This window comes from Tamandua tetradactyla, chromosome 2, assembly GCF_023851605.1.
Source record: "Tamandua tetradactyla isolate mTamTet1 chromosome 2, mTamTet1.pri, whole genome shotgun sequence".
In the NCBI taxonomy this organism is placed as follows: domain Eukaryota; kingdom Metazoa; phylum Chordata; class Mammalia; order Pilosa; family Myrmecophagidae; genus Tamandua; species Tamandua tetradactyla.
Genome location: NC_135328.1, coordinates 142,689,001 through 142,711,537, shown reverse-complemented (window position 1 = coordinate 142,711,537; position 22,537 = coordinate 142,689,001). Strand labels below are relative to the sequence as shown.

The 22,537-nt window shown below is 39.0% G+C and overlaps 1 protein-coding gene across 3 annotated transcripts in view; it reads right to left on the bottom strand.

Moving 5' to 3' along the window:
- The window catches only part of MTHFD1L (methylenetetrahydrofolate dehydrogenase (NADP+ dependent) 1 like), a 226,996-nt gene that overhangs the window by 8,207 nt on the left and 196,252 nt on the right, over window positions 1–22,537 (bottom strand). The gene's annotated exons all lie outside the window — the stretch shown is intronic.

Below are 22,537 nucleotides of genomic sequence, written 5' to 3'. Positions count from 1 at the left end.
TTTTTTTATCATCACAATCAACTTTTTTTTCTGTTCAAAATAACATATGTACAAAAAAAAAAAAAACAAATTTCAAAGCACAGCATCACAATTAGTTGTAGAACAGATTTTCAGAGTTTGGTATGGGTTAAAATTCCACAATTTTAGGTTTTTACTTCTAGCTGTTCTAAGATACTGGAAACTAAAAGAAATATCAATTAATGATTCAGCAATCATATTCATCTGTTAAACCCTACCTTCTCTGTATAACTCCACCATCACCTTTGATCTTTCTGTTCCACTTTTTAGGGGTATTTGGGCTAATGCCATTCTAAGTTTTTCATATTGGAAGGGGCTGTGAATAATATGAGATGGGGAGATAGAACTAGCTGATGTTCTGGAGAAGTTGGGCCCTCTTGGTCTAAGGACTGATCTGGTCCAGGGACTGAGGTGGGTACTTTTATTATTTCCATTTTATAAGTAAGGAAACTGAGGTTTAGAGATAGAGGCTAAATAACTTGCTCAGGGTCATTCAGATAATAAGCAGCAAACAGGACATTTGACACTATGTCGGTAAAAATTTTTTATTGCAGTAGCATCTATATAACACAACCACTTTCAAGCACATATTCAGGGGCACTGACTACATTCACAGTGCTGCACTACCATCACCACCATCCATTACCAAAAGGATTCACCCCAAACAGAAACTCCGCATCCATTAAATATTAACTCCCCATTCCTCCTGTCTGCTGCCCCTGGCAACCTGTCTTCTACTTTCCATCTCTATGAATTTGTTTATTCTAAGTATTTCATATAAGAGGACTCAAACTGGGCTTGTCCTTTAGTGTCTGGCTTATTTCATGCAACATGATGTCTTCCAGGCTCATCCATTTTGTCACTTGTATCAGAAATTCATTCCTTTTTATGGCTGAGTAACAGTCCATTGTGTGCAGAGACCATATTGTGTTTATCCATTCATCTGATAATGGCTGTTAGGTTGTTTCTACCCTTTGGCAATTGTGAATAATGGCTCTACAGAAGATCGGTGTGCAAATACCTATTCTAGTCCCTGTTTTAATTCTTTTGGATATACCTAGAGGTGAAATTGCTAGATAATATAATAATTCTAGAGTTAACTTTCTGAGGAACCACTAAACTGTTTTCCACAGCAGCTACACCATTTTACATTCCCGGCAGCAATGCAATACTTGTTATTTTCATTTTTATGCCCACTATAATCTTAAATTACTCACATTAACTACCACCACCACTGCCACCGCACTTACGGCACTCCGTGGGTTTCCCAGGGATAATTTAATGTAGTTCCCCAGCACCCCAAGAGGTGGCCACCATTCGTAGCCTCATTTTATAGAGGAGGACATCAGGCATGTGTCCTGTGGTGGTGGAGACACACCAGCCCCAGGCAGTCTGAGCTCACAATCCCCCCCTTTTCTCTGCTGCACTATGTTGAGATAAGAGTTTCCGAAGTGTGGTTTCAGACCACCTGAATCAGAATTCCGTGGTGTGCTTGGTTAAACTGTTCCTGGGCCCTGACCTTGACCCTGCCATCCCCACCGTGCTCGTGGGTTGAAAGACTAAATCTTAAGATGACAAGTCTATACAAAACAATGAACAAATTCAACACAATCCCAGTCAATATTTCAATAGTCTTCCTTGCAGAGATGGAAAACCCACCATCAAGTTACTATGGAGGGGTAATGGGTACTGAATAACCAAAGCCATCTTGAAACAGAAGAACAAAGTTTTAAGACTCACACTTACTGACACTTAAACTTATTACACAGCCACAGTAATCAAAACAGTATGGTCCTGGAATAAGGACAGATATATAGACTAATGGAATCCAATTGAGAGTTTAGAAATCAACCCTTATATTTATGACCAACAGACTTTTGACAAGGGTGCCAAGTCCACTCAACTGGGAAACAAAAGTTTCTTCAACAAATGGTGTTGTAAAAACTGCAAAAGAATATAACTCCCACTATACAGAAAATTAGCTAAAAATGGGCCAAATATCTAAATATAAAACCAGAACTATAAAAGTTGTAGTAGAAAACATCCAGAAGCACCTTCAGGATCTTGTGTTAGGCGATGGTTTCTCAGACGTTTATATCCAAAAGACAAATGACAAAAGAAAAAAACACATAATTAGGATGGACCTCATCAAAATTAAAAACTTTCATGCACTGATGACATGATCAGGTAAGTAAAAAGACAACTACAGAATGGGAGAAAATATTTTGACACCACATATCTGATAAGGGTTTAATATCATCCAGAGTACATAAAGATATCCTACAACCCAATAATACAAAGACAAATGACCCAATTTAAAAATGGGCAAAAGTCTTGAACAGACATCTCGCCAAAGAAGAAAAACAAATGGCCAAAAGGCATGTGAGAAGATGCTCAACATCATTAGCTATTAGGGAAATGCAAATCAAAACCACAATGAGATACCATTTCACACCCACTAGAATGCGTACTGTTAAAAAAAATGGAAAAGTACAAGTGTAATTGAAGATGTGAAGAAACAGGAACACTCATGTATTGCTGGTGGGAATGTAAAAAAGTCAGCTGCTGTGAAAGAAAGTTTGGCGCTTCCTCAGAGAGTTGAGCATACCTGGCAATCCCATTTCTTGGTATATACCCAAAAGAATTGAAAGCAAGGACTCAAACAGATACTCGCACACTGATGTTCACAGCAGCATTATTCACAATTGCCAAAAGATGGAGCAATATCAACCAATGACTGGATAAAGTGTGGTATATACATACAGTGAAATATTATTCAACCATAAAAATGAATTAAGTTCTGATACCTGCTACACATGGGTGAATCTTGAAGACATCATGTTGGAGGAAATAAACTAGACACAAAAGAACAAATATTGGATGATCTCACTAATATGAAATAATCAGATTAAGCAAATAAGAGTCAGAAACTAGAATACAGGTTATCAGTGGCCAGGTTGATGTTAGGGGAATAGGGAGTTAAACTAAACAGTTTCTATTTGGATAGAGGGAACAGTTTTGAGAGTGGGTGATGGTGATGGTGGTACAACAATGCGCACATATTAGCAGCACTGAGTTATGTGAATGTGGTTAAGAAGGGAAATTTTAGGTTGTATATATGCAATTAGAATTAAATTTTTTTAAAAAAAGAAATGCATAGGAGTATACTACACAAACAGTGAACACTAATGTAAATCATGCAGTTTAGTTATTAGTTCAAAGAGAAAAATGTTATTTATCAATTTTAACAAATGTACCACATAAGACGTCAGTAATAGTGTGATGTATGGAAAATCTATTTTATGCATGGTTTTTCTGTAAAGCTACAGCTTCTCTAATAAAAAAAATGAAAACAACAACAACAAAAGAAACCACATATAATCTGTGCAGCCAAGCGACTCCCTCACCTGTGTGTGGATCAAGAGCTCTCTCCAGCAAACCTACTTTTAAAACAAAATGTCTGCCGCTGAGCAAACACAATACAGAATTATGTTAGCATGACCTTATACCTTCACATCAGACTATCTCCCAGTAAAAAGCTCCATTATCAAAGGATTGTGGCCCCCACTCGAGAGTCCATGCGGCTCTGCAGACAAAGGATTCAGACAGCCTTGGGATATGACCCCGGCCTCAAGCCTGGGTCGACGCTGACTTTCTCTGTGACCCCTGAGAAGCCTCCTGCTTAACCCAGGGGTGACTCACTGCTTTGTACTGACTTGTCACCCTGCATTAATGGATTCTGTAACAAACGCTGAAAAACACAAACCCATAATGTCCCTAATTTTAACGATAACGAATATTCCAAATCTACTGATTTCGGGTTAACTTTATTTTGGAGAAACAATGAGTTGTATCGATGGCCTTTATAAGCAACATGAAAGGCCAAGAAAAAAGAAAACATTCATGTATTTAAAGCTAGTCATTAAGAATCAAAAGAGAATATTCTTGTTAGGAGTAGAAAAATTATTTAAAATTCTCTTTCATGATGTCATAGAATCATCATTTTACTTAACTGAACCATCATAGTAATTACATTAATTGTTTGTAGAATATTTTTTTTTCCTGATTTCTCCTTAAACCAATTCCTTTTTCCTACCGTGACTAAATCATCCAGTCTGGTCCTGAAAATAAATGCCAGTTTTACTCCTACCTCTTGTTACCTTTGGTTTGTGATCTGAAGTAGAGCTCTTTCTACACATTTCTTTCCTCTGCTAATAGAAGACTAAACACAGCTAATCACCCTGTTACAAAAATGTAAAACCAGCCCAAAAGACTGTAATGGCCAACCACATTATGTCATCAATTCAAATGAAAACGTCTTCTCTTTGATGAATAATAACTCAAAAATTTAAATCCTTTATTAAGCAAAAGTAGTTTCTGAATTTAAACCCAGTGCCTGGTGGTATTATGTTCCCCATAAATACTTTTTAAGTAGATAAGTTAAAATGAGGGATGATCATAGGATAGGGGAAAAAACTAACAAAAGAAAAATTCTCAGGCAGTAGGCTTTTTCTTTCTGTTTCTTTCCTCTACTTTTTTTTTTTTCCATTCTATATATGCAATCAGTAATTCTCAATATCATCACATAGATGTATGATCATCATTTCTTAGTACATTTGCATCGATTTAGAAAAAGAAATAGCAAGACAACAGAAATAGAAATAAAATATAGAGAAAAAAATAAAAAATACAAAAAATATATAAAAAACAACAACAACAAAAAAAACTATAGCTCAGATGCAGCTTCATTCAGTGTTTTAACATAATTACATTACAATTAGGTAGTATTGTGCTGTCCATTTTTGAGTTTTTGTATCTAGTCCTGTTGCACAGTCTGTATCCCTTCAGCTCCAATTACCCATTATCTTACCCTGTTTCTAACTCCTGATGTTCTCTGTTACCAATGACATATTCCAAGTTTATTCTCGAATGTCGGTTCACATCAGTGGGACCATACAGTATTTGTCCTTTAGTTTTTGGCTAGTCTCACTCAGCATAATGTTCTCTAGGTCCATCCATGTTATTACATGCTTCATAAGTTTATTCTGTCTTAAAGCTGCATAATATTCCATCATATGTATATACCACAGTTTGTTTAGCCACTCGTCTGTTGATGGACATTTTGGCTGTTTCCATCTCTTTGCAATTGTAAATAATGCTGCTATCAACATTGGTGTGCAAATGTCCGTTTGTGTCTTTGCCCTTAAGTCCTTTGAGTAGATACCTAGCAATGGCATTGCTGGGTCGTATGGCAATTCTATATTCAGCTTTTTGAGGAACCGCCAAACTGCCTTCCACAGTGCTTGCATCATTTGACATTCCCACCAACAGTGGATAAGTGTGCCTCTTTCTCCGCATCCTCTCCAGCACTTGTCATTTTCTGTTTTGTTGATAATGGCCATTCTGGTGGGTGTGAGATGATATCTCATTGTGGTTTTGATTTGCATTTCTGTAATGGCCAGGGACATTGAGCATCTCTTCATGTGCCTTTTGGCCATTTGTATTTCCTCTTCTGAGAGGTGTCTGTTCAAGTCTTTTTCCCATTTTGTAATTGGGTTGGCTGTCTTTTTGTTGTTGAGTTGAACAATCTCTTTATAAATTCTGGATGCTAGACCTTTATCTGATATGTCGTTTCCAAATATTGTCTCCCATTGTGTAGGCTGTCTTTCTACTTTCTTGATGAAGTTCTTTGATGCACAAAAGTGTTCAATTTTGAGGAGCTCCCATTTATTTATTTCTTTCTTCACTGCTCTTGCTTTAGGTTCAAGGTCCATAAAACTGCCTCCAATTGTAAGTTTCATAAGATATCTCCCTACATTTTCCTCTAACTGTTTTATGGTCTTAGACCTAATGTTTAGATCTTTGATCCGTTTTGAGTTAACTTTTGTATAGGGTGTGAGATATGGGTCCTCTTTCATTCTTTTGCATATGGATATCCAGTTCTCTAGGCACCATTTATTGAAGAGACTGTTCTGTCCCAGGTGAATTGGCTTGACTGCCTTATCAAAGATCAAATGTCCATAGATGAGAGGGTCTATATCTGAGCACTCTATTCGATTCCATTGGTCGATATATCTATCTTTATGCCAATACCATGCTGTTTTGACCACTGTGGCTTCACAATATGCCTTAAAGTCCAGCAGCGTGAGACCTCCAGCTTCGTTTTTTTTCCTCAAGATACTTTTAGCAATTAGGGGCACACTTCCCTTCCAGATAAATTTGCTTATTGGTTTTTCTATTTCCGAAAAATAAGTTGTTGGGATTTTGATTGGTATTGCATTGAATCTGTAAATCAATTTAGGTAGGATTGAGATCTTAACTATATTTAGTCTTCCAATCCATGAACACGGTATGCCCTTCCATCTATTTAGGTCTTCTGTGATTTCTTTTAACAGTTTTTTGTAGTTTTTTTTGTATAGGTCTTCTGTCTCTTTAGTTAAATTTATTCCTAAGTACTTTATTTTTAGTTGCAATTGTAAATGGAATTCGTTTCTTGATTTCCCCCTCAGCTTGTTCATTGCTAGTGTATAGAAACACTACAGATTTTTGAATGTTGATCTTGTAACCTGCTACTTTGCTGTACTCATTTATTAGCTCTAGTAGTTTTGTTGTGGATTTTTCCGGGTTTTCGACGTATAGTATCATATCGTCTGCAAACAGTGATAGTTTTACTTCTTCCTTTCCAATTTTGATGCCTTGTGTTTCTTTTTTCTTGTCTAATTGCTCTGGCTAGAACCTCCAACACGATGTTGAATAATAGTGGTGATAATGGACATCCTTGTCTTGTTCCTGATCTTAGGGGGAAAGTTTTCAATTTTTCCCCATTGAGGATGATATTAGCTGTGGGTTTTTCATATATTCCCTCTATCATTTTAAGGAAGTTCCCTTGTATTCCTATCCTTTGAAGTGTTTTCAACAGGAAAGGATGTTGAATCTTGTCAAATGCCTTCTCTGCATCAATTGAGATGATCATGTGATTTTTCTGCTTTGATTTGTTGATATGGTGTATTACATTAATTGATTTTCTTATGTTGAACCATCCTTGCATACCTGGGATGAATCCTACTTGGTCATCATTCTTCTACTTCTTCGGATGTGAGGGACAAAACCATTTCATATCAAATGACTACTTAGATAAGTAAACAAGCTATGCTAAGATATATAGGAGGAAAAATGACCCAATACAGACACTTAGCGACTGAAGGAGAGGAGATATATTAAAAATCATTATAATGAAAATAAATAGGGCTGCTATTATACCCCACACTTGGGATTCCCATTTGCTTGGTCAAGTGGAGATGGAATTTTGGGATTTTCTGGAGGGTTAAATAATATCTACCTGCATAGCTGCAACTGCATTTAAAGGTAGATATTATTTAGTGCCAGGGAATGCTCTGGGAGCTGGGTGGCAGTGCCTATTAGAGTTCACTTACCTTTCCTGGAGCCAGTGGACTGGATGATGGGAATACTCTCTCATGCTAGTAACTTGCATGGGAGGACACAGCGATGTTTTGTTTGAACTCAGCAACCTCCAGAGTGACTCAGGGGCAGACTACATAAGGTGGAGCCTGGGGACACCTGGGTCAAATGCAGACAGCCAGGGCCTCACCACTGAGCCTATCACCTCCCTGCCTGCCTGGCGCATGATATCAGATGTTCAGTGACAGAAGGCCACTTCAACCCAGAGGAAAAGAGGCACTCCCAAATACTGGAGCTGCACATGTTAGGGGTGATCTTTCTCTGGCTTGGGAGTCTACATGTCTGATGAAGCCACTGGTATTTCAGCTATAGGGAAGCATTCATGAAAATACATTTTTACTTTACAATTTTAATTAAGAATATAACATTTTGGTGGTAGAATGCTTATCCTCCCATGGGAGACCAGGGTTTGATTCCAGGACCATGCACGCCTCCTCTCCTCCCACCCCCCAAAACAAACAAACAAACATTTTCAAAAGGAAATGAATATGGTAACTACCCAGGTTTTTTCCTTAAAAACAAAACAAAACAAAACAAAAACAAAAAACAGGCTTGCTATTTAAAGATCAGCTACAAGGTCTGGCTTATTTACTGAAAAAAGTATAAACAGTCTCTATTATCCACTGAAATTACCTGAAAACCACAGAAATTTTTACCTTAAAAATTTCAAGGAAAATATTATATAACTAAGTTTGAAATTTGCTTTGGTGGGTTGGCCAAAATCCAAGATACATAGTAGTAAAACAATAGCATCGGTGGTTGCTGGTTTGAAACTGTAGGGTACCCCAGAAAAGCCATGTTCTTTAATCCTGACTCAATATTAATGGGTGGGAACTTTTAAATTCAGCTGTTTCCATGGAGATATGAACCACCTATAATTGGGTTATATTTAATAACTTGTGATTAGATGGTTTCTATGGAGATGTGCGTCCACCCATTCAAGGTGGATCACTTACTAGAGTCCTTTAAGAGGGAACCATTTTGGAAAAAGTTTCAGAGCTGACACAGAGGCATTTGGAGATGCAAAAAAAAAACACCCTGGGAAAGCCATCTGAAATAAGAAGCCAAGAGAGAAAGTTAGCAGACCTCACAACGTGCCTTCCCAGCTGAAAGAAGTGTTCTGGACACATCGACTTTTCTTGAGTCAAGGTATCTTTTCCTGGATGCCTTAGTTTGGATGTTTTTATGGCTTTTTAACTTGCAACTTAATGAACTCCCTTTATAAAAGCCAACCCATTTCTGGTATATTGCATTCTGGCAGCTTAAGCAAAACAAAACACTGCCTTTCCTTGTTTCACCAAAATGAACACATCTGACTCTGATGGCCAACCTGGTGAGACTGTTAAGATGGGAAAGCTTTGTTACTCCACTCACAGGTGCAGAAACGGGCTCAAAGTTGGTGTGTGATGCCCTCAGGCCTAATGAGAATGGTAAGACAAGGACAAAGGTCCTTAGTGGGTTATCAAAGTTTGTAGGGCAGCAGTGACCAGGCCTGGGGTTTACTTCTTTTGTTTTCTTGGTGAGCTACTTCACCGAGCCTCACCTTATCTGTAAATATAGCATGAACATAAAAATATCTACAGTATGAGGAGGCCTATTTGAAAATTAAAATAAGATGAAGCAAGAAGGGACCCTAATTTAATGCTTGATACAATAGATACTATTGTTATCTTATGATGGGATATACAGTTGTCTATAGGAAATGTCTATATTTGTGACAAATATAGAAAAAGGAAACTGAAAAAACAAAATCTGGGCTATAAATAATTGTACGTTTCCTACATAGGAAAAGAAGCGCTCATTAGTTTTATGAAATTGCTCTTCAAGTTTTCTGGCTCTGTGAACAATTTTAAATGCCAGATTTACTGTTACCCAGCCCAATAGGCAAGATCTCAAGTATTCAAGTTAACAGGCATAGCTCTGATTGGGGAAAAGTACTATTTTGAGAGAGAAACCTTGGGAAGTGTGGTGATAAACTACAAAGAGATATGGTTCTAAACAGAACTTGTGGTGTTTTGGAAATGAAAACAAGAGCACTCTGTGCAGCCCAAAGAAGCAGGCGGAAAGAGCAGAAGCACGGGCGAAACTCTCCTTGTGCTGCTGCAGCCTGCCCATTTCATCATCTGATAGACAGATGGCCACGAGCATCTCCAGTGGATCTGGCAAAACCAAATTAACAGTGTGTTTCCTTGGCTGGAAACTCAATAGCAAATAATTCAATTCTGGTTTCTGAGAAGCTCATCTTCTGAAAATGAACTGTGATGCTCTGGACATGGATTTCACCCCCAGGCCCTATGGCGATTAAAATCATTACTCTGTGTACCCTTTAGGCGGAGAGAAAATGGAGGGGAAGGCAAGATTAGGAAGGAGGGAGGGAGTGGAGAATGACCGAAATTGCAGTTACTCAGATGCTCAAGCCTTTCTTTGCCCTTTGTTTCCAACTCCCATCCCCCTTGGCTCCTCCCTAGAGATAATGAACTGCGACAGCAGGAAAACATAACAAGCCACAGGGAAATTATATCCATTACTTAAACTTCCCCTTTATGCTTCTCTTGGGACAGTGGCAAAGGAGTGGGTCTGAGGGAGCCTGGGGGGGAGGCAGCAAGTTCGCTAACCCAATACTTGGCTGGCCAAGACTTGAGGAAAACTGAATTAGGACAGAATTCACAATTACTCGTGAGCATTTTTAACTATTTCAAATACCACAGTCCTTTCATTTTCTGTAACATTCTTTCTAGGTGACCCAGACCAGGTCCCAACTGAGTGCCCAGGACCTAGGACTGGGTCTAGAAGTAATTGACTGAGCTTCTGTGGCAGATCCTTCCCTCTACACGGGGGGGGGGGGGGGGGGGGGGGGGGGGCAAAAGTCTTTTCCCTACTTTCACATTCCCCATTTAAACTGTCCTCATACTACTTGCAAAGGCTGCTCTAAGCAGAACATGCTTTCTCACTGGAAGGGCAGAACAATTACTAGAGGACTCGGTGGGGGCAGGTAGCCTGGGAAAGGCCCACCCAGCTCTTTCCTCCTTACCCCCCTCCCCGGACCTGCCCTTGCTTAACTGGCTCCCCCAGTGCCTCCAATCCTGCCAGGGGCACAGCAGCTGCCCAGGCCTTCTTCCTCTGGGTGAACTCCAGAAGTGGAAGACAAAGAAAACTGTGCACCCAACACCTTTAAATGACTCGCAAAGAATTCACTGCTTCCTCTTCTTCTCACAAACACATACAGAATGGGCCAAAAAAAAAAAAAGAGACATTCTGAGAGAGCAAGATGACAAGTCCTCTTTCTCTTTCTTTTTTAAATTCAATTTTTATCAAAGTAAATTATTTATGTGGCTTAAAAGGTCAGATAGTTCCGCCAGGCTTACTATAAAAAATGAGTTGCCTGCCTACCAATGTCCCAGGCACTTCTCCCTTTCTAGAGGCAAACGCTGTCACCTTGAGCTATTTGTGCATGTGTGTTTACTTTTCATGCACTTTCTTGATTTTGCAGTTTCAGATATTAGCCCGAATATTGGCTTTCTATTATAGAATATGAAGATTTAGCTCTATACACCCTGGAACCTAGCACCCAGGTTCCCCTCCCCTTATCTTCAATCTTCCAAATACAGATCTGTCATTTTTTATTAGATCAGTATTTACCAGGATTATGCAAATAGTATTCATAGTGAGGCCATCTTATATATTCTGATGACATTTCCATTCCTGTACAACATTTGTTTCTCCTGGAGTTAATAACTGTCTTGGATCTTCATTTGCTTAGATTTTATGTGTCTCTCATTAATTCACTACCAGAATGTCAGAACTGTAAATCATTTCTTCAAGCATCAGATTCATTTTTTGGGGGGAGCCATCCTCTCACAGTCTATTAGGACAACTAAACAACTGTTTAGTAGGATCTCTTTTTACCAAAATCCTGGAGGTTCCCTTCACCTTTCTGCTGTCTTAGCTTCCATTTCCTGGCACTGTGTTATGTTGGACAGACCCTAGGGTGATTCCTATTAATTCCCTCCCCTTGAGTACAGGTGGTACCTGTGATTTGCTGTGCTGGTTTGAATTTGTGCACCCCAGAAAAGCCATGTCCTTTAATGCTCATTCAATATTGCTGGGTGGGAGGTTTTAAATTATCCATGGAGATGTGACCCACCCAATTGTGGGTGTAACTTTTGATTAGATGGTTTTGCAGCCAGAGACCTTTGGAGATGAAGGAAAACGCCCCCAAGGGAGCTTCATTTAACAAGCAGCCTGGAGAGAAAGCCAGCAGTCATCGCCATGTTCACCATGTCCCTTTCCAGTTGAGAGAGAAACCCTGAAACTTCATCGGCCTTCTTGAATAAACATAACCTCTTGTTGGTGCCTTAATTTGGACATTTCCAAATTTTGGACTTCCTTTAACTAGGACATTGTCACAGCCTAGAACTGTAAACTTGCAACTTAATAAATTCCCCCTTTTGAAAGCCATTTTGTTTCTGGCATAACGCATTCTAGCAGCTAGCAAACTAGAACACTTGCTTCTAACTAACAGAATATGGGAAAGGTAAGGGATTGCCATTCCTGTGATCAGGAATGTAAGAAATGATGCGATATTTCTCCCATGATTATGTCATGTCCTATAGGACTCCGTTTTGGCAAACTCAAGAGAGTAACTACCCCCACGCTGACTCTGAGGAAATAAAGCCCATAGGAGATGGAAGAGGGCCTAAGGAAAAGGCGACATGGCCAAACACGGTGGATGGGCTCTAGGAGCTGAGCGCAGTCTCCAAGGACAGGCAGCAAAAGGCTGGGGCCTCAGTCCTACAACCACTAGGAACTGAATTCTGCCAACAATCCTATGAACTTGGAAGGGAACCCTGAGTCTCAGATGGCACTGTTGCCCCAGCCAACATTTTTATTGCACCCAGAAGCAGAGAATCCAATACGCCTGGACTCCTGGCCCATGAAAACCATGGGACAGCAAATGTATGTTGTTTCAAGTCACTGAATTTGTGGTAATTTTTGGTAGAAGCATGGAAAATTAATACAGACATCTTCCTCTTTCATGGTTTACTTGCTCATTTGGGTGAAATACCTCCCTCTAGTAGGTCCCTAAGTAAAAGGGTATGGGAGGTAAATTTTCCCCAAATATCTGGCCGTGTCTTTATTGTTCTATCTGATTGTTGGTTTGGCTGACTGTATAATTCTACATGATTTTCCTCTGAATTTTGAAGACATCACTCCACTGTACTGTAGCCTCCAGGAGAAGTCTACATTCCAATTCCTGATCATCTGTATGTCAATGCCTGGAAAGCTGTTAGTATGCCCTCTTCCTCTCTAGTGTTCTATTTGATTTTATGATGAAGTGCATTGGTTTGAATCTAAAAATCCATTTTCTAGGTCTTTTCAATTTAGAAACAAACTCATGTCCTTCAACCTGGAAAAAAATTTGGGGGTGGTGATGGTGGTAGTGGAATTATTGTCACTGGTAATTTTTTCCCTTTAGTTTCTCCGTTCTGTCTTATTGGAATTCCAATTATTTGGATGTTATATCCCCTGGATTGACCCACTAATCCTTTAAGCTTTTTTCCCCTTGTTCTGCTTTCTGCAACTTAAAAAAAAAGCTGCTATGAGATTCATGTTTAGGGTCTTATGCTTTCATAATTTAATTGTTCCATATCCTTGTCAACACTTGGTATAGTCATTCTTTAAAATTTTACACATTTGAATAGTTATGTAGCATATTGCAATGTTGTTCTAATGTGCATTTCCATAATGACTAACGATTCTGAGCATCTTTTTATGTGCCCATCATCCATTTATCTTCTTGAGTGAAGGGTCTATTCAAATCTTTGTCCATTTTTTAAATTGGGTTGTTTGTTTCATGATCACTGAATTTTGAGAGTTCCTTATATATTATGGATACAAGTCCTTTATCAAATAAGTGATTTGCAAATATTTTCTCCCCCTCTGTGGCTTATTTAGTTTCCAAATATTTGGGGGGTTCCCAGATATCTTTTAGTGTTGATTTCTAATTTAATCCCACTGTGGCCAAAGAACATATTTTGTATGATTAAAATCCGTTAAAGTCCATTGAGACTTGTTTTGTGACCAAGAATATAGTCTATCTTGGCAAATATTCTGTGTGTGTATTTGAAAAGAATGCGCATTCTGCTGTTGTTTGATGGAGACGCCTATCAATGCCAATCGGGTCAAGTTAGTTGACAGTATAGTTAGAGTCTCCTAAATCCTTACTGACTTTCTGTCTACTTGCTCTGAAAGGGGTTTTGAAATCTTTGACTATAATTGTGGATTTGTCCATTTCTCTTGCAGTTTTATGTTTTCGCTTCATGTATTTTGAAGCTCCATTATCAGATGATAAAAATTTAGGATTATGTCCTGGTAATGAAATGACCCCATTATCATTATGAAATAATCTTCACTATCCTTGGTGATATTCTTTGCTCGACTTTGATATTAATATAACCACTATACATTTCTTCTGATTAATATTAGCATGGTATTTAGTTTTCTATCCTTTTAAATCTATGTGTCTTTATATTTGAAGTGGGTTCCTCATTGGCAGAAAATCGTTGGGGCTTGCATTTTTATCCAACTGACAATACTCAGACTATTTACATTTGTTTTGGGATATGGTTTACTTACTTGGAAACAATTTGATTATTTTGAGTTTTGCTTTTAGGCTTTATTGGGTGGGGCCAGAGCTGCATTTAGTCTAGGGTTAATCTTGCCTTGTCCCCCCACCTCCAACTCCACCCCTACACACAGCTGAGGCAAGACCCTTCTTGGTATTCTAACCAGTTGCCATTTGAATCACGAGGGTTTCCACAGTGGCTTCTGGAGACCTACACCTCTTCCCAGCTTGGTGTGGAAGCCAGGTACATCGCCTCTAATTCTTTTCAGTGATTCTTTTCACTGACTTCAGGAAGTTTTTTCAAATGTCTGCACTGAGCACTTGAGTGCCCAAGGGGGACTCTTAGCAATCTGCAGAGCTCTCTGCTTGTGCAGTTCTCTCCTTTTTGGCACTCTGCCCGGTGAACTCTAGCTGCCTTGAACTTTCTAGATTTCCAGTTCCATCTCAACACAGGGAGATTGCTGGGCTCTACCTAGGTTCTGTCTCCTTGCACTGCAGCCTAGGACATTTTCCCAGGCAGTAAGCTGGGATAACAGTAGGGTTTACCTCAGGTGTTTTCTATGTCTCAGGGACATATGTCCTTTGTTGTCAGGTGTGTAATGTCTTGAATGATATTTTTTCACACACTTTTTCCAGTTTTTAGTTGTTTCAAATGGGAGGGTAAATCTGGTCCCTGTTATTCCATCTTGGCTGGAATGCAATTTACTTTTAAGAATGTTATATATATCATTGGGCAAGATATTATTGTCTTGTAAATGTTGAGTGTGAATTTTAATGGTTAATGGAAGTTTATTATTTTTCCACTCACTCTACCAAATTAAAAGGGTAAGGTTATTGGAAATATTATATTATTACATTTAAAGACAGAATTTGATTTTAAGATAAGTGTTCCAAGAATAAAATCGTATCAATAAATAAGGTCCCACAGTACAATACAATGACCTAAAAGCTAAATCACTTTCTTGAGCCTGGAGCCAAAGTTTCATTCATTTATGAACAAGTAAAATAAACAGAGGAATTTTTTGGCACAAAAAGTCTGCATTCTTTAAAAGGGGACATTAGCAATTCTGTGCACATTCACATAGCATAACGTACACTTTTAAAAACAAAATTGTTTGTGGAAATAAATAGGAATACAGTAATACATTTTCTGTTTAGGTTTATCAACTGAACAACAATAAAAAAAGAGGATTCTTCAGTCACTGCTCAGATATCTGCTTTCCTCAATTAAAACAAGCCAGTTTTCTCTGAAAGTTTCTTTTCTGGCAAGTCAGCTCTTTACTTCATTGCTTTGCTACTGACAAACAGCAAGAACCATTTGAAGTTCAGCGGGCCTCCCTCCGGTGTCCTCCCAGTGACCTTGGCGAATGAAACCTTCCCATGATGGCACATTCTCAAATAAACATGTGGCTCAGGCATCTGAAAACCGTCTGAGCGATTCCCTAGCATGGTCATGTAGAGTGATAGTATCAGTCCATTACAGGTTTTCCCACAGAAGTCAGGCCAATACAGCCTGAAATTTTCTTATATATAAAAAACAAATCATCAATGTGGATGCACTTTACAACATTAAAACAGCTCTATCAGCCTTATGCCTCACCCAGGCTTAGCAAGCTGTCCTGTTGTGATAAAATTTCCCCTTTACTTCTTCCTTTTTGTCTCCCCACAATCATTTTACCTACTGCCATGTAATTTTCTGGAAACCTAAAGTAAATATGGTGCTTACATGAAAATTTAATTTCAAGCACATATGTCTACGAGATGTGGCAAGACTAAAATAAATATTCATTTCATATGCTATTTTATTTTAGAGTTGAGGCAAAGTGACCTGGAGCAAGGTTTAGAAATCCTTCAATAAACGGGGTCCAATCGGGGGTTCTCCTCACCGGCTGTGACCCTCCCTGCAGTCAGTGGGGATTTCCATGGGGAAAGGAACACATTGGCTCTCTGCCTTAGGGAACGGCAAGCTCGGCCCTTTCCAGCTCATTTCCACCAGGGTTTGGGACACAGGGAATATAAAAGTAGTTCCTAATGGAGGAAGAGATTAGGGACTTCTGAGGTTGTTTTGCACACCTACTACCCAAAGGTAAAATTGTAGGAACCTGTCTTTTCTTCTAAATCAAGAAATCAGGGGTTGGCAAACTATAGGGCAAATCTAAACAGCCCGTCTGTTTTTGTAAATCAAGTTTTATCAGTACATGATTACGCCCATTTGTTTCGTATCATCTATGCTGCTTTTGCCCTACAACTGCAGAGGTGAGTAGTCATGACAGAGACCACGTGGTCCACAATGCTGAGAATATTTACTATCTGGCCCTTTACAGAAGTTTGTTGATTTCTGTTCTAAGTGACTGCATACAGGCAAAAAGTTTTAATAAAAACCGAGAGAGCTGAAGAGTTTGAGAAGAATGTGGGTATTCTAAAAGTCCCCCTGAGGATACCAGAAACATTTTATGACTAGTAAAGTGCAGATGCCAACTGAAAGACAGGCTGGTTGAAGCCTTGAATCTAGATTGCTGGTTTGACAAGATATACATTTTCCAAAAATGAAAGGTCAAGGGCACCAACTTGGTATATTCTCAATGTTTTAGGGGACTGCCGGGGAGAATAATTCTCAGGTTAAAAGATATTTAAAGAGATAGAACTTCATTTTTATAGTATTTCCACTTAGCATCTAAGTTGTAGATTCTAGACGGAACTTTTCTTTTTAAGTGTCATTTTTTACTTAACGCGACATCATCTAAATCATTTTCAATAATTTATCATTTTCTCTTCAAAAGTAGTACATACTTATTGGGAAAAAAAGTCAAACAACAGAGAAGTCTGTGGAATAGAAAATAAAAGTCTCCCTAACCCACTCCTGCTGGATTATCCAAAGAATGGGGTGAAAAGCAGGTCACCAACAAAACAGGACTCCACAAACTGTTCTGGTTGGAGAAAGAATATTTCAAAGAAAGCATTTGTTGACATTTGCTATACTTACTTTCTCTCTCTCTATATATATATTTAATTTTGGTGATATAATCTTCTCAGGGCTCAGAGATCTCTGGGGCTCTTTGGGGCTACCCTGGCCACCTCTGCCACCTCTGCTGAGGGTCGCCACTCTCAACAATTCCAACAGGCTTTTTAATGGCTAAAGTAGCCATTCTTTCTTTTCTTTTTTTTTTTTTTAAGTGCATGGTCCAAAAATTGGACCTGGGTCTCCTGCAGGAAAGGCGAGCATTCTACCACTGAACCACCCATGTACCAGCAGCCATTCTTTTTAAGGGTTGTAATGATGGTGGGAAAGCTCCTCTTTATATTATGTTGAGAAATACTTCCTGTTCATTTTATTCTGGGCTCCAAGCTATCTTTCTTTTTTTTTTTTTTTTAATTTATTTATCAATTTTGTAATTTTTAAAAAATATAACAACAAACAAACATTCTTAACATATGATCATTCTGTTCCACATATATAATCAGTAATTCACAATATCATCACATAGTTGTACATTTATCATCATGATCATTTCTTAGGATATTTGCATCAAATTCAGAAAAAGGAATAAAAAAGAAAACAGAAAAAAATTCATGCATACCATACCCTTACCCTTACCCTTTCATTGATCACTAGCATTTCAATCTATTAAATTTATTTTAACATTTGTTCCCCCTATTATTTATTTTTATTCCATATGTTTTAATCATTTGTCGATAAGGTAGATAAAAGGAGCATCAGACACAAGGTTTTCACAATTACACAGCCACACTGTGAAAGCTATATCATTATACGATCATCTTTAAGAAACATGGTTACTGGAACACAGCTCTACGTTTTCAGGCACTTCCCTCCAGCCTCCCCATTACATCTTGGATAACAAGGTGATATCTATTTAATACGTAAGAATAACCTCCAGGATAACCTCTCGACTCTGTTTGGAATCTCTCAGCCATTGACACTTTATTTTGTCTCATTTAGCTCTTCCCCCTTTTGGTCGAGAAGCTTTTCTCAATTCCTTGATGCTGAATCGCAGCTCATTCCAGGTTTTCTGTTCCACATTGCCAGGAAGTTCCACACCCCTGGGAGTCATGTTCCATGTAGAGAGGGGTAGGGCGGTGAGTTTGCTTTTTGTGTTGGCTGAGAGAGAGAAGCCACATTTGAGCAACAAAAGAGGTTCTCTTGTGGGTGACTCTTAGGCCTAATTTTAAGTAGGCATAACCTATCCTTTGCAGGATTAAGTTTCATATGAACACACCCCAGGATTGGGGGCTCAGACTGCTTACACCTCAGGATTGGTTGAGAATTCTAGATAGAACTTTTACTTGGAGTCTAATTCTCTATGGTTGGAAGAACTCCTGAGTTGTTGGAGACACAGTGTCATCTCACACAAAAGCGAACGCACAGCCTTCTGTTCACTTGGTATTACGCCTGTCTACGTGTCATTTGAAGGCTGAAGGAATGCTACTTGACCTTGCCAAGAGTCAAGCAAGTCCTCTCTGTCAATACAAGAGCAGCACTTACTCGTTGAAGTTTAACAGGTTTTCTACTGAGTACAAAAATAGCAAAGATAGGCTCTGTGCCCACCGAATACATCAAATGGATCTGTTGAGGGACCTGTGATCTGAGAACTTTGAAGTGGTGGTTGAGGTCGATCTAGAATTTGCTAATATCCCTTTAGATCTGGCCCTTTGCCATGTGGGGTTGTCCCCAACTGGGTTTGATATAAGAGAGTGGCCTGGGAGACCTTAGGGAGAAGTGATCTCTGGACCAGCAGGTAAATAGAACAGAGGATACATAATGCTTGCTAAAGGCCCAAGCCTTCTCACTGAGAAGGGAAGTTGCTTTGTCAAAGATCAGCTAATAGTGGGGTACGACACTTTTCAAAAATGAAAAACCCACGTTACAAATTCAGGAGGGAGAAGGATTGCAATGGCGAAACTATATGATGGGAATTTGATCAAGAATGAGGAGGTAGGGCTAGAATATGCTGGATGGATTCCATGGTCAGCTTTTACCATGAACAGCCAGCATCCAAGGTCCTCTGCCTACCGAGCCAGCAAAGGAGTTGACTGCTTGTTCTGGATGACACCTTACTGTTCCCTGGAGGGACAGGGGGCCCCCCACCAAATTTTTTTTTTTAAAGGAAAAGAGTTGTTAAGGTAAGCACTTAGTCAAAAACTATGTGGACTCCTTGTTCCTGGGTTTGAGCTCTATGACTGAAGTCACTCTGGAATTAAGTCACAGCTAAAAAAACCATGAGGTAGAGATGGCTGAAACTTCTAATATGAAATGAGTACTTGCTACATTCCATCCCCTGCACCACTGCACCCGCCTTCCCCAGACTCCCCAGTCTGAATTCCTCATCTTTTACCAGGACAGTCCCAAATTGTGATTGATGTGCGGACTGCAATAAAATGATACCAATGTTTTACTCCTTTCCAAAATGTTAATGAAATCAGGCAAACTGGCACGAAGCCACAGAAGAGGAGTCAAAGCTGGATACCATGATCAGTGTATGAAAGAAACTGAGCTGCGTTCAAAAGCAGTAAGACTGTGGACAAGTATTGATACTATTCTTAAGAGTATTGATGATCCTTCCAATGAATGCTAAATGTGAGGAAAATGGTAATTTTCTTGCCTCCTTAGGAAATTTAAAAATTTACCAGCTTTTGTATACTGTCAAGTTTAACTGTCTCAGATTGTTAAGTAAATGATTTTTAAGTTAAAAGGTTTATGCAATTCATAGTAAGCTTAAAAAACCTTCTGTTTACTGACAGACATTTGTACACCGATGTTTATAGCAGCATCATTCATGTTAGCCAAAAGCTGAAAGCAACCCAAGTGTCCATCAACAAAGTACAGTATATACATACAATGGAATATTATTCCTCTGTAAAAAAGGAATGGACTTCTGATACATGTGACAACACGGATGAACCTTACAGATAACTTGAGTGAAATAAGCCAGACACAAAAGGACAATTGTTGTATGAGCTCACAATTATGTAATAACTAGATTATGCAAATTCATAGAGACAGAAAGTAGGTTACAGGTTAGCAGGGACAAGACTAGATGGGAATGGAAAGTTCATGCTTAATGGGCACAGAGTTTCTCTTTGGGGTGATGGAAAAGTTTTGGTAACAAATGGTGGCACAACTTTGCGAATGTAATTATCACCCTGAGCTGTATACTTGAAAGTGGATAAAACGGAAAATGTTAAGTTGTATATAGGATACCACAATAACAACTGAAAAAAAAAAAGGAAATGCTTATTTAATTAACTTTTTGAAAAATAATTGGACCATACACTCAGTATATTTAGAGACACTGTTCTTCTCTGTGTCTTCTGGGATTAGTGGATGGAAACATTAAAAGCCTGAAAAAGTACTAAGGTCAGGGTGGGCTGGGAAGCATATGGATATTGTAACTGAACCCTCAGTTCAAGAAGACCCAACCCACAGCCCACATGGAGCCGCAAGAAAATGCCTGAGGATTTGAAAGATCTAGTAGCGTGATTCACCACGTCCAAGAACAAAGCATGAAAAATGATACTGGAAAGCTCTGAGGTGTCTCCATCTCTGTCACTGATAAGATCTTGGCTCAAGCTCCTCTGAATGGGTCACTGCGCATTATGCATTATGCACTGGTGCTTGCAAAATCACAATGCATCTTTTCTACTTTGGTGCGGTGGGGCGAGCACGCCTCCATGGCTCCAGATAGGAAGGACTCCTATAAACCTTCCTTTGTCATCTTTTGATTTAATCAAAACACAGTGCTGATTTCAGATCTGCATTCTAGTGGTTCTCTTGGTTTGTTTACCCAGAAGACTCTTCTGTTGCCAATGGGGTGAATCAGAACTGTGTTATCTGCTTAGCATCGCTCATGTCTTTTATGTGGTATGCCCAAGAATAAACTCATTATTCAAATGTTACTTTCAAGTCCCCTTGGATCCTTCTTAGAGTCTCATGGAAAATTACAATTCTGCAATCAAGACCATCACCCACTGTTTACACGCACTAGAAAACCCACATGCGGTGTGTTGAACACACAAGAGTTCAGTTGGCTCTTGTCTGTGCTATATTAGCAGTAAAAAAAAAAAAAATTTAATGGTGATGCCAAGCTGGAAAGTGGCCACCATGTCCAAATTCTGGAGGAGAATCAACCATACAGCAAGCAGGGTCACTGGGTCTAAGAGGCGTCTCTGCACAAGGATATGGGTATGTATGTATTTGTACATATACACATGCATGCACTCACACTCCTATCAATATTTAATTCACAATCTTATTCCAGTGGTATCAGGCAATAAGCTGGTGTCGATTACCAATGAATATAACAAATTGTGTGTTAAAAAAATGACTAATTTGTGGTGTTTTTAATAAGTCAAACTCATATAATTTACTTTTATAATGACCAAACTGATATGTTTCTAACATTTACTAATATGGACTAGAAAGACTTATGGACGTTATTTCAATGAGCCGAATGTGAGAGTCAGATGATAGGAATAAAGATGAGACAGAGTCAGATGAGTAACTAGGAATTAGGAGGAAATAAGATGAGACAAGCTTAAGTTTCAGAGGACACCAGTTAAGTTGGGGACTGATGCCAGCAGTAGATGATGGACCAACACACTTTTCCTATGGTTCTTTTTCTTTCAGTATTTGTTTATTTATTTATTTTCCAATGGTTCTTTTTAAGACAAAATACAATTAAAAAAAAAAAAAACAATTCAATGCCATCAAACTTTTGTAAATATCAGGATCTGTTTTTGAAGTAGAAAAATTTCTTGAACTTCCCTGGGGTAGAATCCATTTAAGATAAAAATGCTTGAAGGAGAAGGAGCTATTATGATTTTTAGTTCTGCCTTTAAATGACTCTGTACTCCATAAAGTTCAACAACATTTACATATTATCACATACATAGTCATTTCACTTGTGTCCTGGTCCCATTCCATGTGGCTCAAGTGCAGTCCCCCAGGACAGCACAAGACAGTCCAGCCCCTGCCTCCGCCCCCATCCAGCTGGTCACATGATGGGTCAGGATTGGCATATGGAGCACTCAGGGCCACTAGGGGACTCCTGGACTTGCAGATGGTGGAAGAGGGACTTCTCTGGGCAGCGTATTTTAAGCTTGAAGTGACTACCGGCATTTGAGGGAGATGGGGCTAAGAAATGCAGAGCATGAGCTGGGGGCCCGAAACCTGCTGTGACTAAGCTAGACCAATGCGAAAACCTTTTGAGAAGTGGGTTACTTTCGTTTGCAACTAAGAGAGCTGCAATAAGGAATTACTGTTTGTGCTGGTTTGAAAGGAAGCATGTCCCCTAAGAAAAGCCATGTTTTAATATAAGTCCCATTTCATAAATGTAGAATCATCCCTATTCAATACTGTATATTTGAAACTGTAATGAGATCATCTCCCTGGTTGATGTG